Here is a 17517-nt window from a genome sequence, read left to right as displayed (position 1 = left end):
CCGACAAGAAAGAACTCTATTTTTATTAAGGGTGCAGCCTGGCATGTCTTCTATTAGTGCTCTCTAGCAATCAAGACATCTGCAGAGGTAACTCCAGTAGTAGGGAATTATCATGGGCATGTGTAAGTAATAGCCTATATTTCTTTCACAAGAGAGGGGGTGGGGGGCTATTGCTGGAAAGAAAGGAGGATACATATCCTCTTTCATAGATAACAACATTCAGAAAAAAAATCATTCGAGATTGTGAAAGATGATTACTTATCAGAACAGTGGGTGTATAGTTCACTTTGCGGTTGGACTTCATCACTCTCATTTTCAAATTAAAATGAGTGAAGAAATAGTGAAGAATAGAAAAACCTACCTCAGATTCACTAAGGACACCCAGGCAGCGCTGTGTCTTGCTTTGGAAGCATTTCCAGAGTTGCATTATGGTTGTTGATGCCTCAGACTGATGCCTGTCATAGGTTGGGCTTATTTCGAGGGTGACACAGAATGTTGCAGAAATGTACTGTGCGTTGTTACGTCATCATTCCCCCATAGGCGAGGCACGGGAAGGGGACATCCTTTTCTAAATGTCCCTTTATCTGTTGTTTTCTTTATGTTTCTGTCTACAAGCTCGGCTATGAGAGCAAGCAGCTGTTCCACTGCGAGGCTGACACTCCCCCTCCTCCTTCTTCAACACACACACACGCACACACACAAACACACACGCACACACAAACACATACGCACACACAAACACACACACACTCACTGAGTTTGCGCATGTGATGTGCTGGAACTGATGGGGTGAGGGATGTCGGCAAGTTGTATTGAGCCTAAGTGGCGTAACGGTGAAGTTTGGTTAAGCCTTGGACAAAGAGCTGGAGAGACATGGGATGACATTGTTTGGTGTGAATATAAACATTACGTTTAATGTGTAATGAGTGTAGCTCTGCCCGGTTAAAATCCGAGAAAGATAGATAGCATAGGTGGTGATATTCAAAGATCTCTGGTTCACAAAAAAAAAACTGCACTTAGAAAAGTATTTCTATCGTTTGTTAGTGTCACTTCACCAGAGTCTACAATAACTGCACCAGATACCCTTTAAAAAATAATTAAATAATATAAAATAATAATAATTTGTAGCACTTTATTATCCAATTTTCCTCTAGTCCTCCAGCCATCAACCTGACATAACCAGTGGAGCTGTTCATAAAGTGACTTGTCACTTTGTAGGTTTGCACTGTGGCGGAGTCCCACTTGCATTTCAATGAGGTATTCTTTTGCTCTCCTTGCGGCTTTCCCACGCATTGAGGCCTATCAGTGGTGCACCTTTCGCTGGGCTTTGTGAGAAGTCTCGTGCATCCTCCCCTCTCCGGCCTGGCCATGTTTGCAGTAGGATTAGGGGGGCAGAGGGTGGGTGGGTTTGGGGTTGGGGTTGTGAGGGGGGGTTGGTTGGCTTGAGGGGAGGAGGTGTATAGGCTCAGGGCAGCTGAGCGAGAGGTAGCCATGGGAAGGGCCCCCCAATGGCGTGGAATGCCGGTGAGGTCAGAAAGAGGAGGTGGAGGGGGGATGAGGTGGTGGTTGGTTGGTGGGGGGGGGGGAGTTTGGGCAGCCTAAAGGAGCTCTCCGGGGATGGAGCAGGTGCTTTTGTGCGGCCCGTCAAGCATCAAAGACGTGACAGAGCTGAAAAGGTTAGCGCCGCCGTGCCAAAGCGCAGCCCCCCCACCCCCCCGCCCACCAACACCCCCCTTCCTACCCCCTCCCTCACTCTCTCCCTCCCTCCCACTCTTCTCCACACCTCCCACCTCACCAACCACCCCCCCACCCACCCCTTCTCCCCTTTGGGCTGCACTGGGCCTCTGAGTGGGTGCAGGAGTGACTGGCCGTCGGAGGCTTCCCATGCCCCCCCACCATTCAGAGGTCACTCTGTGCACCTTTCATGGGCCCTGGCCTTGTTTTCAAACTCCTGCTTTCTCCGCTTCACCTCCCCGTCGCTCCCAGGCCACTCAACACACAGACACCCCCCCCCCCCAAAAAAACCCCAGCACAGAGCCAGCACCATTCATCCCGACACTTGTTGGTTTTGGAGTTGAAAGCTGTCGTTTACCTGTGTAATATAAATGTGACTTCAATACTGATGACACCGTCGCTCAGTACTATGCCATGTCTATTTAAGTGTGAATTCCTGGGTTGTTAATTAGAAATCCTAATTCTGACCATGTGTGCAGGACATGTAACCATAGTAAGTTGTGGGAATGAAAAGAATGGATGGACTGTTTCTTTATGGATGTCACCACATTGTAACCCACTTTTCCCTCGTAGTGGCTACTGAACAAGTCAATAAACCCAGGAAGCAGTATGAAAAAAAAAAAAAAAAAAAAAATCTTTAACAGTCTAGCAACAAATTGTTGTGCTTTTCTTTTCACTGTCCTTGCTGGGGCCAATCGCTATCCCCCCTGCTTTCTTTTCTTCTTTTTTCCCCTCTCCCTCTTGTCCTGGATTGGTAACAGAGGAGGAGGGAGTCTGGGGGTTAGTTGTTGCAGGTTGCGTCATGGGACCTGCGGTGTCCCCTTTTGTGCAGCACGTCAAATGTGGTTAACATGCGGCCATTTATTCCCAAAGCCCCCTGGGTGTACAATGGCCTGTGTGTGTGTGTGTGTGTTTGTGTGTGTGTCTGTGTGTGTGTGTGTGTGTGAGTGTAAAGGGGTGGGGGTGGTAGAGCGGTGAGCTTAGTGTCAGAGTGCTTCCATTCTCTCTCTCTCTCTATCTCTCTCTCTCTCTCTCTCTCTGTCTATCTTTCTCTCCCCCCCCCCCCCCCCACTCATCGTTTCTCCTCTTGGCTGCACACAACCCCTCCGTCATTGTTTCATTTTTTCAGTTCTCCCCCCTGAGGTGCTCTGTTGAGTGAGTGGGTCAGGCGGCATCTGACAAGGTGCTTCAGAATGTCGTGCGCGCCCGTGAGATAGATTGTTCTTTGCAAACGTAGTGTAACCCGAATGGTCCATCTATTGGCTGATAAAAAAAAAGGTGCACCTATACTGCGTGTGTGTGTGTGCATGCGTACAAGTGTTTGTGTGTGTGTGTGTGTGTGTGTTATCATATTGTATCATCCCTCATCCAATGTATTCTCGTTGCTAAAGTGAAATAGAGGTGTGGATAACGGATCCCAGTGTAAGAGTGCCCAGAGAGAGTGCTTCAGCTTGAGCTGGTGGCTGCAGAGACAAAGGAGATCTCAGCATACTCAAACATCTCCATGACTCCTACCTCTTTTGTCTCCAACTTTGCTGAGGAGAGAGTTTTTGTGTGTCTCTAGTACAAATGAATACTCTTAATAAAAAAATAAAAGCATGTAGACAGAAAAAAAAAAAAAGCACAAGCCCCAAGTCATTGTGAATATACTTGTCACTTTGTGTTGGGCTCGGAAGAAATAATGGCCTCTTTCATAGAACACCTGCCAATAGGCTAAAGCATGCATGCATTTCACAGGTAACAAGATTATCTGGGACAGTGATTGATTCTTTTACCAATAGATTACTTTTAAGGAGTTTGAAAAGGGGCTGCAGCTTGGAAATGAAATGAACACACATGGGACAATACAAATGGAATTTGTCCTGTGACATACTTAAATGTCTATTTCTGATAGCTCTTTCTTTGTGTCTGTTTTGTAAATGTAGTGGGGTTAGAAGCAACAGGTGTGGAGGAGGGTTAAAACTTCATTGGGTGCATTGGGTTTTCATTCATGGTGCATCAAATTGGATTTTTATTATAATCAGATGAAGAGATGGCTACAATTGGGTGTTTAGGTTCTCAGATCACACTGCATCAGAAGCACTAAGAGATATGCAGATGTTTCCGTTAAATATACTTCATTATTTGGATTGTTTTCTATCTGAACTGCCCAGCAATAAAACTTCATGTACAACATGTCGTCAAAGTATGTCTTTCTCTCACTGACTATGAAAGGGAAGGCCATTTTGAAGAGTCGAATGGAGGCAGAGTGTGGCAAGAGCAGTTAATGTGTTGTACACCAGCCAACAATCCCTCATTTTAACTTATTCATGGAGGAATAGTTTATATTAGCAGAGCCAACAAAAGCTGCATTCTAAAAAAGTTCCAGGAACCTCCCTACCAAGCTTGAATGTTATCTAAAAATATGTTTGTGTTAGCATTTTTCTCTTTCCAATTGTTGTTTTGTGCATTTGTGTTTTTTTTTTCTTCATCTCCCTTCCCTGAAATGACGGCCCGGAACACTGTCAACACCATATCTGCGCCATATAAACATTGTCCGTTTGCCAGCTCCAAAATCTTATTTCCCATGACTGTAGGGCCATACTATTTCATCGGAGATTTAAGACTCAAACTACTAACAAAACTAACATAAAACAATCTGTTCTGAACAGAATATATAATATCTGGGCTGCAAACAGTTCCATATATTATCTAACAATGTAAACAGACATAAAAAAACGCTTATCATTTGCGGTCTGGTGTAGCCCTGTTATTGTTAAATTTAGATTGAGGGGCTTAGATTTTGGATGTATGTTTTGTACTGCTTCTTTTCACTCAGAGGTCTTTCACAGAGTTAAAGAAAATAAAGCCATAATGTGCATTAGAAATGTTTTATTTCCCCCTTTCCCCGAACAAATGATGGATAGAGGGACAGAGAGGGAGAGAGAAAGAGAAGGAGAGGGGCGCTGCAGCAGTTGCATGTGAGTGTGTGTTTTAAGGGCTCGATCTAGCTTACACTCTCCGTTCCTTCTAATTAGCGAAGGGCTTGGCACCCTCCCTTTTTTCAGAGGTTATGTGATAACTACACCTCTCCGCAAGGAATGAAAAAAGGTCTGCTTACGTACTCCCCAAAAAACGTCGGGAGGGGTGGCAGTCGGTTCGGTCAGACGTTGGGCCTGTCCAAAAAAGAGAGAAACCTAAAATAAGCGCACGCTGAACATGAGCCAGCTCCGCATGTGGGACACTTCCTGATCGCTGCCGCCCGAATGGAAGCAATGCTAGTCCTCAGAGCCAGCTCACTTTTCTGACGCACTGCTCGTATTGTTTTCCCGCTTCTTTTTTTACTCTTTGTCCCTCTTGTTTGTTAAGGGGGTACTTTCACTCTATTAAGTAACAGCGTCTTCTTCATAACACGTGGATGATCACTTGTCTGTCAATGGTAGGGCGAGGGGGAGGGAGAGGAGGGTGGGTAGAGAGAGGGTGAGGGCCAGAGCGCGAGAGTGAGGCTAGCCTAGCGGAGTACCGACGCTGAACAGTTTCACCTGAAAAGAATAGTTCCGCCAGACACCCCTAGCCCCGCAAACGAAAGTGCTAATGAGGCGGCACCCGTTCTTGTCGTGGGAAAGGAGACGCAGCGGCAAGAAATAGGTGACCCACTAGGCCTCGGGTGCGTGGGGGGGTGGGGGGGTGGGGGGTCATGCCTCCTGTCTATAGGGAGTCCTTTGTCTCCGTGTCTGGGATGGGGTGAATAAATGAGACCTGAACATAGTGATGTATTGGTTAAGACGAGGGGAGGTGAAGGAGGGGAGATCACGCACTGAGCTGATGAATGCTGATGAGAGTTTTACTAAATCTAAACACATCTACATATACATACACATACATAAACACATCTATACATATTGTATATAGCTATACATACATATATACATATACATATATATGTGTGTGTCTGTGTGTGTGTGTGTGTGTGTATGTCACTCTCTTACATATTTTATTGGATGACATTTGTTCATAAGATATGCAATGTTTATCACCAACGGAAGACACAATACGAATGTTAGTAAATATGACAACAAGTAAATCCCTGTGAATCAATAGGCTTGTGTTGTGATTGTGCACATCAACCAAACTCAACCCTCCAAATCTAGGTTAAATGCAAATTGATTGTAGTAATACCAGACAGTAATTAACATGTTACTTATGTATACGTGCACCAGACCAGAAGGTAATTCATTAAGACCTGGTTATGTCTACAGTCACCATTCAAATCAATTGAAGGAAAACTAATTATTTTTCTCTCTCTGACACCCCCTTCCCCTCCTCCACTCTCCCTAAGTATGACAGTGCAGACTCTCCGGAAATTAGTTTCTGGGCAATGCCTCTCTCCTCTTAAGCTTTCCTGTACACTAACCCTAAATGAAAAAAAGAAAAGAAATAAAGAAATAAAGACACACAAAATATCACGTGAAAACAAATGAAGAAGTGTGACTGCTGAGGTGTCACTGAACAGCAAGCAAGCCTCAAAAGGCAACTATATGGAGAAACATTTCACTTTTTTTCTAGACAACATTTTAGGCTATGTGAGCTGTGTTTCTTTTGTCACGTGTAACATATACAAGTCAGATGTGAGTGAATTGATCATTACAAGGAGGTTTTTATGCTATTATGCAACTCACAAATTAAAACAAAGTACCAGAGTCTAACATCGTTCTCTTTTCTTCTTTTCTGGGTGCTGATGTGCTGCCATTTGTCGTGTGTGATGGTGAAAATAGGTAAGAGAAATGCTTTATCTTGTACAATCTGCTCATATTGTAGACAACTGGCCTCTATAGTGACATTTAAAATAGGATGGCCTGACTATTAGTCACACTTTTTTTGTATGGCCCTTGTCACACTTCTCACCTCAGTGTCAAGTCTACTCTAACTGAGAGAGAAGCGGATCTTCAGTGTGTCTCATAGTTTTGTCCAATCTGATAATATTCAATAACACTCAGTGCAGAGAACTATCTACAGTTAAATACAGCAAACAGAAATATCATGTGGAGGAAAAGCAAAAACCGCACTGTCCCACTTTGTTTTTTTATGTCAAAGGAAAGCTAAAATAATTCGAAATGAATAATTACAAATCCGTATGTCATCAAGCAGATGTAAGGCACATACAACACAAGTAATACATGAGTATATATTCTCCCACTGGTATGTTCAGAATCCCTCTTGCTGTCCTTGCTTCCCAACCGTCTCTTTCATGTGCAAGCTTCCAGGCACTGTGGCTTGTGTGGGTGGGCCTGCATTCAGATTTTTGTCTTCTTCCTTTTTTTCATTTCTGTTTGGAAACACACACATCACTCTCCAGCAAATGTGCTGGGATGGCTCTCCAGTCAAAAGGAGAGATTCTCCTACCAGTCAGCCATCCTGAGAAGAAAGCCTATGAAGTTTCATAATGATTTATAACCCATAATCAAATACGCCACCAATACCACTTAACCATCAGCTACTAATGATGATGGAGATGGTGATCATGGTAAATAGATAGTGTATAGAAAGGCTCCGCAATATATAGCGTAATTTACCAGCCATAGAATAAAATTAGAAGCCTGTGGTTGGGAGGCATTTTGTGTGCTATTTCAGCACTCTTGTGTGTCATCTTAATTCTCAGAAGTCTGCGTCAGTTAAACACCTAGGCCACAGGAGCTGACAGACTGCACTATTTTCAAACGGAGTGATGAGCTTATAAAGAAGAAACCGACAGCAAAGGGACAGCAAACAGACAACTCTTCTGTAAACTCACCTGCAGAGTTTGTAGAGAGCGGCTATTCACTCTATTACTACTCTACTCTACAACTCTACTCTATTCTACTACCGTACTCTACCCTACAACTCTACTCTACTCTAGTAGGCCTACTCTGTTTACTCTTCCTGTTTAGCTACTTTCTACTGAGTGTAAGTAGCTGAAATGCTTTTCTCACATGGTGTATCTGAAATAAGTTGGTGGGGGCTCCAGAGCTGAAGGCCCCCGGTTCATGTGGCCCCGGTAGATTGTGGCGAAGTACAGTTACAGCTGCTGATCATTGTTTTAGTGTGAGGGCTGAGAAGAGAAACCTGAGCAGAGTTGTCCTCAGGAATGTAACACGTTAAGAACCCCTGCTGATGTGAAATCAAGCCTCACATGACTGCTGTGTGTGTGTGTGTGTGTGTCTATCTGTCTTGTCTGTCTGACTGTCTGCCATCTCTGTGCTTGCCCCCGTCTAGCCAGGTGAAATATAATATTGCGCATTAACCTCAGTGACACAGCATCATGCATTTTCACCCACACTGAAGGCAGTGTGTGTACATGTGCTCCGTCCCAGACCCTGGCACACCCAGTGAACCCCCAGAAACAAGCCAGTGCCCCACAGGACTCACAGGAGTTCGGGCAGGCGGGCAGGCAGGCAGGCAGCGGTTGTTATTGAGCAGCAGCGGCAGCTGCTAATTTGAGCCCATTCTCTCAACAATGAAGTGAGAAGTCCTTCCAGAAGAAGGCGCGGCAGGCAGAAGGGCGCGCACTGGAGGCCCCCCTCGCTCACTTCAAGTCTGAAGTGCACCTTGAGTAGGAAAGGAACACCGGAGTCTGGCTTGGAGAGGATTTAGTGACGTCGCTGGTGGCGTACGGCCCAGTTTGAAGCTTTGCCTGTTATTGGGGGGGTTAGGGTTGGAGGGGTGGCTGGTTTCCATTTTCAAAGTGTTTATCCCACCCCTCCTCTCCCCCAACCTTACCGTTTAGACCATCGGGGCAAGCGGTGCGTCTTTGAAAGGCAGCAGAGGAGTGGGGAATGCTCTGTGTAATCGGCTCATAATAGCACGATTTATTAGCTTATTTACTCCTGCTTCTAACACCTTCACCCCCCACCCCAACCCACCCCACCCCACCCTCCTCCTGCCTCCCCCTCCCTTCCCCCTAAACTCTTCTTCTTTTTCTCCTCCTTGCGCCCTCCTGTCTCTCTCTCTCTCTCTGTCTTCTCCCTCCTCAAATAGCTATGTGACCCCTTGGTAACATTCTCCTAAGTTCCCCAGAGGGACGACGATGGGTGAGGGGGTTGAAAGGCTGGTGAAATCCCCCCCCCCCCCCAACAGAGCCAGAGCTGGCTAAAGGAGGGACGATGCCTACATGGCTCTGGAATGGGCAACAGTATGGGCTTCCATTTCGGTCACACCTCAGTGCCATCGCCTGCCACCTCCCACTACGTCCACCTACCCCACACGCGCAGATGAACACACCAAACACACACACACACACACACACTCACTCTCTCTCTCTCTCTCACACACACACACACACACACACACACACACACACACACACATACAGACACACACACATGCAGACACCCCATGCACACACAGCATCTGCTTTTAATCAACCAAACACTTCCTAGTGCTTTTAAACCATCCTTCCCTAAGACCATCTCCATCCCCCTAGCACATTTCTTTTTTCTTGCTGGGGGGGGGGGGGCTGGGGGTAGGTTGACCACAGCTGTAACAACACCTGACTCCCCCCCACCTCCTTCCTACCACCACCTCTCACCCACCCCTGCCGAGGTGCAGAACACAGATTAGGGTCAGAGAGGAAAGGGGAGGTGAGGAGGAGCGCGGAGAAAGAGAACCACATGGCCAATCTGATAGAGTCGCAAAGACACTGTGGCAGTGACCTGTGGAGACCTGAAGGGTCGTTATCCTCACCTCTTCTGATAAAACGAGGGAGGGAGTGAAAGAAACTCAGCTTTGTAACAGACTTCAGCTGAGACGTGGAGTCAGCCGCAAGCCTGTATCAGTAATTTGAGGGGGCTTGTCGGCTGGCCATCTGAAACGTTGTGATAACTGCTGTGGTTAAAACAACTGTAATCTCTCTTCAGTCTAACCCTCACTGGCCCTCTCTCTTTTTCATGTAAGCTGGCCAGTGAAAGGGGCGAAACAAGGAATTCATTACAGTTAATTACAGTTAATCGCAGTGTTCCTGTAAACAGCATATTATACTACATTATGTACACAGAAAACCAGCTCCTCATAAAGACTCTTAGAATTGTAATTGTAAGAAAATAGTCCCCTTTTCTGAGTTGAACTCAGTCGAACATGTGAACAGCAAATCTTTGGAGGGGTGGATGAACAATGGTACAGCTCCTTTTTTTTTGGAGCTGACGCAAAAGGCAGTTCACGACCTCGCCTCTTTCTGCTGAGATTGAATGTAACAGAATTGGTGTTAGCATTAGCATCCCTCGGGAGGCGGCATTATGGGCCGCTGCATTGTTAGCTATCCTCCTGCCAACTGTGCAGGGAACAAAAGGCTGAGCGTTTATTACCAGACCCCGCTGTGTTAAAGGAAGCCCAGGCCGGCCCCCTTTTTCCTAGGGATGGCCTTATCCTGGTCGCATCCATTGTGCGGTTGTAAAATGTCCATTCACCTGGTACAGGCAGGAGAGATTTTTACAAATGCCACAAACTCTTCATGATGATGCAATTAGAAACTTGTAACTTTCAGAAACTACCACCTAAGGCAGTAAGACAAGTTATATGTAGGTAACATGTTTCTTTTCACAAGAAATAGAAACACCACTGTTTGTTTACAGATTGCTGCCAAAAGAACTCTGATGTCAGTGAAAAAGAGCAGAATGTGTTAACAACTTGAATTGCCACCCTGTACAAGGCAGTAGGCAGTAATTTGATTACTTTTAAACACTACCATGAACTACATCACTGAAAGTTATCTTACATCTTTTCCTGCTTGCAGTTCTGTGAAATGCTTGTACATGCGCTTACAGTCACACAATGCAATTGATGGTCCTTCCTCTAATACTCAGACTTCATGAGTAATTGCTTCATGAGCCCTTTTGTTTGAGAACAGTGACATTTTATGATGGAGAGGTGGACCCAGCAAGTTCCCATAATATGTTACTGCTCTGAGGGGAAAGGAGGAAAAAAAATGTTAGCGATGTGTAAAGCTGGAGACAAAATGGCATCGCCGAGCCAAGAGGTCAGTGGGCTTAGTCACCCTTGTCCATCCCTGGACGGCGAGAATAGATCTCTGGAGCTCGCCCTTGAAATGAGCTCCACCTGGATGTTGTGGGCCCACTTCCAAGTACAATAAGGAAATAAAATACCAGTGTGAAAAGCTAGCAGGAATGGTTCGTTTCCCCACAGGGCCGGTTGCGCTCGAGAATTTACCTCACTGACAGTAGAGAGAGAGAGAGAGAGAGAGAGGGTGGAATAAAAGCTCATGTTGATTTGTTGAGCCTAAAGGAGGAAGTGGAAGAATATGCAACAAGCGTGAGCTGTTACCTAACGCACCTGCGACAGCAAGACCACATGCTCAAGTTTTTTCTCCTCTCCCAACAGTCTTATTCAGGTCGGGGGGGGTAGTTTTAAAGCACCTACATGACAGGCCAGTGTTTGGCAGCCTCCCTGGCTGAAACAGCTCAGTGTGGACTAATCCTTTTCAGCACGTGGGGGAAATGACTCAGAAGTCGGGTCATATAGAGAGAATATCAACTTTAGTTTCACTTTGGTTCTTGATATTGAGAGAAAAATCAGGGTGTTTCTATCAACAAAGCCCAAGCTTTTGAACGAATGCTGTCGTAACCACTGTGTTTATTTCACCTGGCCAGTGGGTAAATCTGTAAAGTCTTCCTGTGGTACGTCTATGGAGATTTCCATATGAGGCTGTATGTAGCTTCAGCGAGACCCAGAAATGCTCAAGCAGCCAACACAATGGCAACCACATCACCAGTATACTGAGCCCATTGTACTTTCTGTCCAGTCCCCAGTCAACACCCATTCTCTCTGTCTTTTCTTACTCACTGTCTGTTACTATTCTGCCCACCATTTCTCTCTTTCTCTCTCTCCTTCTCCCCTGTCTCTCTTACAAACACACACACACACACACACACGCACACACACACACACACACACACACACACACACACACACACACACACACACACACACACACACACACACACACACACACACACACACACGCAATTGGAGTTCAAGGCCTCATTGTCTTGGGACGACCGAATCACCACCCCACTTAGCTGGATTTTTAAGCGCAGCATGGGCTTCACGATTGGACTAGACCTCATATTTCCCCAGAAGGGAGGGGAGGAGGCCGTTTGTAAACATTTCTAAGAAGCTCCAGTGGCTTGGGGAATAGGCGCTTTATTACACGAATCTGATGGCTTGGAGTCCCCGACCTCAAAATTCACTGGAATGCAACTGTACTGTGCAATTAGACGCCGGATGATTCAGACACTGTTTCACGGAGATGGATATTTTGGAATGTCGTCCCGACACAAAAAAAGAAAAAAGAAAGAGCCAAGCTATTCATGCCGAACTAGTTTATCACTCCCCTAATCATCCTCCTAACTGCTCGGCAACACAACACTTTTCCATCGGGTGTGCTCGTTGTCTAAACTTTATCACCACACATACCTTAGGGAGGTGACATGATTTACAGTTCTCATGAAGATTACACATGCAGAGTGTGGTTAAGGGGCTTGGGGGGGGGGGGGGGGGGGGGGGTAAAGAGGTCCCTGAGTCAAGTCTGTGGATGCAAAGGGGTGCTGGGGCTGTGAAGGGTGGAGTTATGAGGACTAAATGACTGCTCTGGAGTCATTTGTTTGATTCTTTATTTTTCTCGCTCCCCACCTCCCGCCTGCCGCTCCACTTGACTGGAAAGTCTGGCCTCGGGGAGAAAGGGCCTGTCAGCTCCTCTTACCTCAGTCAGGCACCGCCATCGACGGTGTCGAGTGAGCGCAAGCGTTCAAGTGTATGTGTGCGTGTGTGTATGTGTGTATGTGTGCGGGGAGGGGTTGTTGAGGGTGGGGGGGGGACAAATTACCCGCTCTGCGCCCGGGGGCAGGTGGCTTTTAGGGGTCGTTTTCTCAGGTCACATGTAAGAGACACACATCTGTCACTCCAAAGGTACCACCGCAGGGACAAAGTGCGCTGACCTACGATGGGTGAATCGATTCGAATTGACAGACGGTGGTACCTTTTGTCCTGCTTGTCCCTGGCCCCTTAACACTGTCTAGCCTGAGAGGTTGCCAAGGCCTTGCCTAGGCTAGTTGCTATGCCTATTGCACTCATGTTGTGCAGATTTGAAATAGGAGAGATAATCATGAACTTTATTAATTTAAATCACTTTGGTAATTAGCTTCTTATTAGTTATTCTGAAAATGACATCCGAAAAAAATAAATGAGTTGCCTAAAAACTAAAGACATTTTGGTTGTGAAATACTTTGATCTACAAAGTGAATTTTTTTGTCTGCTTGTAAATAAAACTCGGTGAGTTTTACAATACCACTTCATTCGCATGCCTTACTGGTCAAAACATGGCTGCATTAGAGTTTGAGTTAGAGTTGCATTTTTGTGTTTTAGTAGCTCAGCCTTCTCAAATACAAACATCATCAGCTCCTCGTTAGGCTTTTCACGACCACTTGACAGTGACATTTGGCCATGGAAGTGATAAAAGCAGGGGGAGAAAGTGTCAAAGGTCAACCAGCTGCTTCAGGGAAAAGTTCTGCCTGTACTGTAATATGACAATGATAATGCCTTATTCAAGTTTTATATCCATCTGTGTGTTTTATCACAACACTGAGACAAACTGTTTATACCCCCAGCTTATCCTCTGACTAAAGATGTATGTTGTCATCGAAAAATGGAACTTGCAACTCTTGACTTTGCCACTGATCTAAGAAGATGAGCAAAACAATGTTGAGAAAATAGTGACACATTATAATCATTAATATAATAATATTAAAAAATGACGGGCCTTTAACGTGTTTCACCATCTTGTGAATTATCACACCAAAGCCCCCCTGTTCGTTCATGTGTACCGAACCTGGTTTGGATGATCATGGTGCGCAAAGCTCTGGTCTGCCTGATAGTGAGTTTCACTACTGCTATTTTTTTTGGAGCAGGAAATGTACAAAGAGCTGCAACAGCATGACACTGGGGCGCAACACGCAACATTTCTCACAGTGGCTATAAAAAAAGTAGCGGTAGGTTCAGGAAGAGAGGAACCTGTTATGCTGATGTTATGCAAGAATCTAGCCTTTTTATGTGACTGCTTTTTCTTGTGTGTATGTGTGTGTTTGTACCATTGTGTCTGTGTGTTAATGCGTCTGTGTGTGTTGCGTGTGTCTGAGTTTGTGATCCCGTAGCAGGATCCTTTGTCAGTAATTAGAGTGGAGTCTTCTTATTAATCTGAAGGAGTGGTTTGTCTTGAATATTCATGAGGCTGTGTGTATTATCTATGTCATGATTCATCTTTTGGTAACTCTGCCCCCGCTCCTACTCCCCGATCCCTACACCCCCCTCAGACGCACTTTTAATCCCAAATTACAACCCCTCCCCCAGACCACCCCCTTGTCCCTCAAGACCGACCAAGAACAGTGATTAGATACCCCGGCAGTCTTTGACTCCTCACATGCACTGTAACCCCATACATAACTCCATACTATGTTCATAGATGAGGACTTCAAAGCACATTATCAAAACACTGTCCGCTCCATGGCTGCTTGTCTAATTATCACCTAATACATTTGTAAAAAAGTGGGATGGTTGTGGTTATTGTGAGTGCTTAATCTAGAAGCAGGATTTCTGATAAAAAAAAGTAACTGTCTATCAAATTTGAGGTTAATAGAATAACAATGTTGATATTAAAGGTCATAGTCAAAATTGGCCTAAAAATATGTTTTATACCATTTTGACTGTTTCATATCTTAGGTATATCTGAACTGACAAAATGGAAAAATAGCCAGAACATACATCATTCACCAGGAATCCTAGAGCAAAGTAATATCTTAACACAAGACAATGTAAGGTAGCATTACACAGAGGATGCATTCTGAGCAAGCAATATCAAACCGGGCCAAGCCATAGGGAAATTGTAACACATGCAGCAAACATTTGAGATGTGGTAAGATTGAAAATGATACCCTTAAGTGAGCCACTCCGGGGTCAGAGGTCAACAAACCGCACCAGCCAAGGCGGCATATTAGCATGTGTGGGCTGGGAGCTGCTGGCTATGCCCCAGTACCTGGCAACTCAAGCTCAGGTCGTAGGTGCTAGCAAAATGCCTTCCCAAGAGATGGATCAAAGCTATGGATTTTCCTCACCCAAAACATAGCTTTGTCCTATCAACTGCTTTTGATTTTTTTTGGGAGGATATTTTTTTCTTCTGTCTTTCCTAGGTTTTTTTTCATCTGAAACTGTAGCGAGGCAAATATCCAGCTTTCATTTGTCAGATGGGGTGAAAACACACTTCCACCTGGGTCAATGAATAATTCAGCCATTTTGGAAGTAGGCCTTGCTTCCCCATGAGAAGCTTGTGGGCTGTTAAGGCATAAATTGCTTCATCATTGCCAAAATTTATAAGGGTGTATACATTATTCAGTTCAGCTGGAGTTTGGTCACACTCCTTTCAGGCAATGCTCAGGCTTCAGACACAACCCAGTTTTCAATTGCAATGGCACCACTCCACCAGAGCGTAGTTTCCCCTGATCAGTTACCATATATTGTGCATAAATAGACTGAAATTATAAGGAGATTTTTTAGATGCGTAATATACGAATTTTCAAAGTGACCTGACCTCTATAATTAGTGACTTTTTGGCATAGATACATACACTCCCACGTAGTGGCACACACACCAAACAAAGAGAGTCAACCTTTCTGTATTGGTGAAATGAGCCTTTATTAGAGTCAACATGGACGATGGTTTACTTTTCCCCGTGTTCAACAAATGACACACCGTCGCTACAAAATTACTGGTCTTGTGAGGTGCAGGAAATTCTTCCTCCTCGGCCAAATGTTACTGATCCGCCTCAGATAATCGAATCAAATGCCCTCTGACACAGCCACAGCGCAGTCGCTTGATTCGACTGCAATTATAAATAACATTTCATACAATGGCAATATCAGACTGTCTTTCCTCTGCCCACAGACCGCGACTGTATGTGGCACAGTTAATTCAGTTAAGAGCCTATCTAAAGCAATAAAGCCAAGTTGTAATGGTTTGGTGCAGACGCAGTAGTGAGTCGAATGGGGAACAATATGGCACTGGAAGCACAAGAATGTGCAGTTGTTGAACAAGTACAATGTTGACTCATAGAGGTCCTCCTGCCCCCTAATTGCTTTTATAGTGCATTAAGGAAGTCGAGCTCAAATCAAGTGACAGGCTGGGTCAGATGCTTTGGTTTCCGCTTCATGCTAACCATGGCAACACCAAATATTTGGTAAACGGGGCATGGAGGAATGTGAGTGTCTGTTCAGGCTGCGCTTCTCACATTGTCACAGTGGGTCACATGCTTTGTGACCAAGCACCTGGTTTTCAAGAATGGCAAATTGAGGGTGCATTCATACAGGAAAGCATTTTGCTGAGGTACATCTCTTCAAGTCGACTCCCCATTTCCCCCTTGTCAGACAATTTCTCCAATTCATCATTTTTCCATCCTCAATGTGCAAATGAAACAAAGTAAGATCCTTCTAAAAAAACAGGTGATTCGGTATCATTTCACAGGCTAAGAAATACCTAAGACATTACTCTGAATTGATAGTTGCCATGCTTGTTGTTTGTTGACTGGAAAGCCGTAGCCAGAAACAAAAAAGAGGGCCCCGTACATGAGGCAGGGCGCTGGCCAGTCAGGTGATCTTCTCGGCTGCTGAGTCACCGTGAGCATGAGTCGTCCACGTGCTGAGTTGAGTTTGAAGTTAGCAGAAGAGATGAAGCACAGTGATAAGCCTTTTCAAAGAAGCCTTCAGTTAACGTATTGGCCGAGCTGAGCTCAAGGTGTCAATTCCTGATTATGTCACGCTGCAACGGTGCCAAAGCAATAGTCAAACAGACAAGCACGTTTTTCTACAGAAACGACTTCACACACTTTATGGGTTTGCTCAGAGATACCTTACTGTAGGTGAAATATTGCCCTGCTTGTTCATTTCTGTGAACTGTGTGACTGGCCACAATGACAGAAAGTGAAAAGGTTTAATCTTACAAATCACTCATATAGTCACGCTAAGCATTTGAGTTATGCTTCAGTACGTATGCTCTAGGAGGCATTTTAATGGGTTTGAATAGTGTTGTGTGTAACAGTCAAGTTGTCTGTCCTAATTCTTCACCATTACTGCTGCATTAAATCACAGTGAAAAAGAAAACACCCTACTGTGGCATAGTGGAAGATCCTATCGTCTTGGTTCTTGAGGAGTTAACCAAGGGCTTTTTTTCCTGCTCTGCACACAAAGCCTCTCAGGAACCTGGAGTGCGGCGAATGATGTTGCCTGGGAGGGCCGTTACGCGGTCGGCAGAATGAATACGACTTCCGCTTTGGATGATAATATGATCTGCGGCAGCTCCCTCGAGGGCCCCTTGAGTGGAAAGACAAGTCATCCTCAGATCTCACAGGAAGCAGCGGGAACAATGCTCGCTCAAATATTTACTGGCTCTCCACTCTCAGGCCCACTCCTAATATGCTCTCTTGGAGGGACGTTTATGACTCCTCATAGCACGTACAGTGCGTGTGTGTGTGTGTGCGTGTGTGTGGGTCTGTGTGTGTGTGTCTGTGTGCGTGTATGTGGCGGAAAGGGTGGAAACTGACAGTAAATTATAGATTTCAATTGACCCTCTCACTCTTTTTATAGGATACTGGATTTCCTTTCCTATGGCAAGTTTGTTTTATTATGCGTATATACATATACAGCCTTTACAACAGTTTTTTCCTTTCACTCCAGCCCAGATTATAAGGGACCCGGGGATGGGGCCATGATGGAC

General features: G+C 45.2%; 1 protein-coding gene across 3 annotated transcripts in view; it reads left to right on the top strand.

Moving 5' to 3' along the window:
• zeb2a (zinc finger E-box binding homeobox 2a) overlaps nucleotides 1–17517 on the top strand; it is a 50154-nt gene that overhangs the window by 10376 nt on the left and 22261 nt on the right. The gene's annotated exons all lie outside the window — the stretch shown is intronic.

The sequence above is a fragment of the Clupea harengus genome, chromosome 2 (assembly GCF_900700415.2).
Source record: "Clupea harengus chromosome 2, Ch_v2.0.2, whole genome shotgun sequence".
Lineage (NCBI taxonomy): Eukaryota > Metazoa > Chordata > Actinopteri > Clupeiformes > Clupeidae > Clupea > Clupea harengus.
The sequence above is the reverse complement of the archived record's forward strand: the minus strand, read 5'-3'. Positions and strand labels throughout refer to the sequence as shown.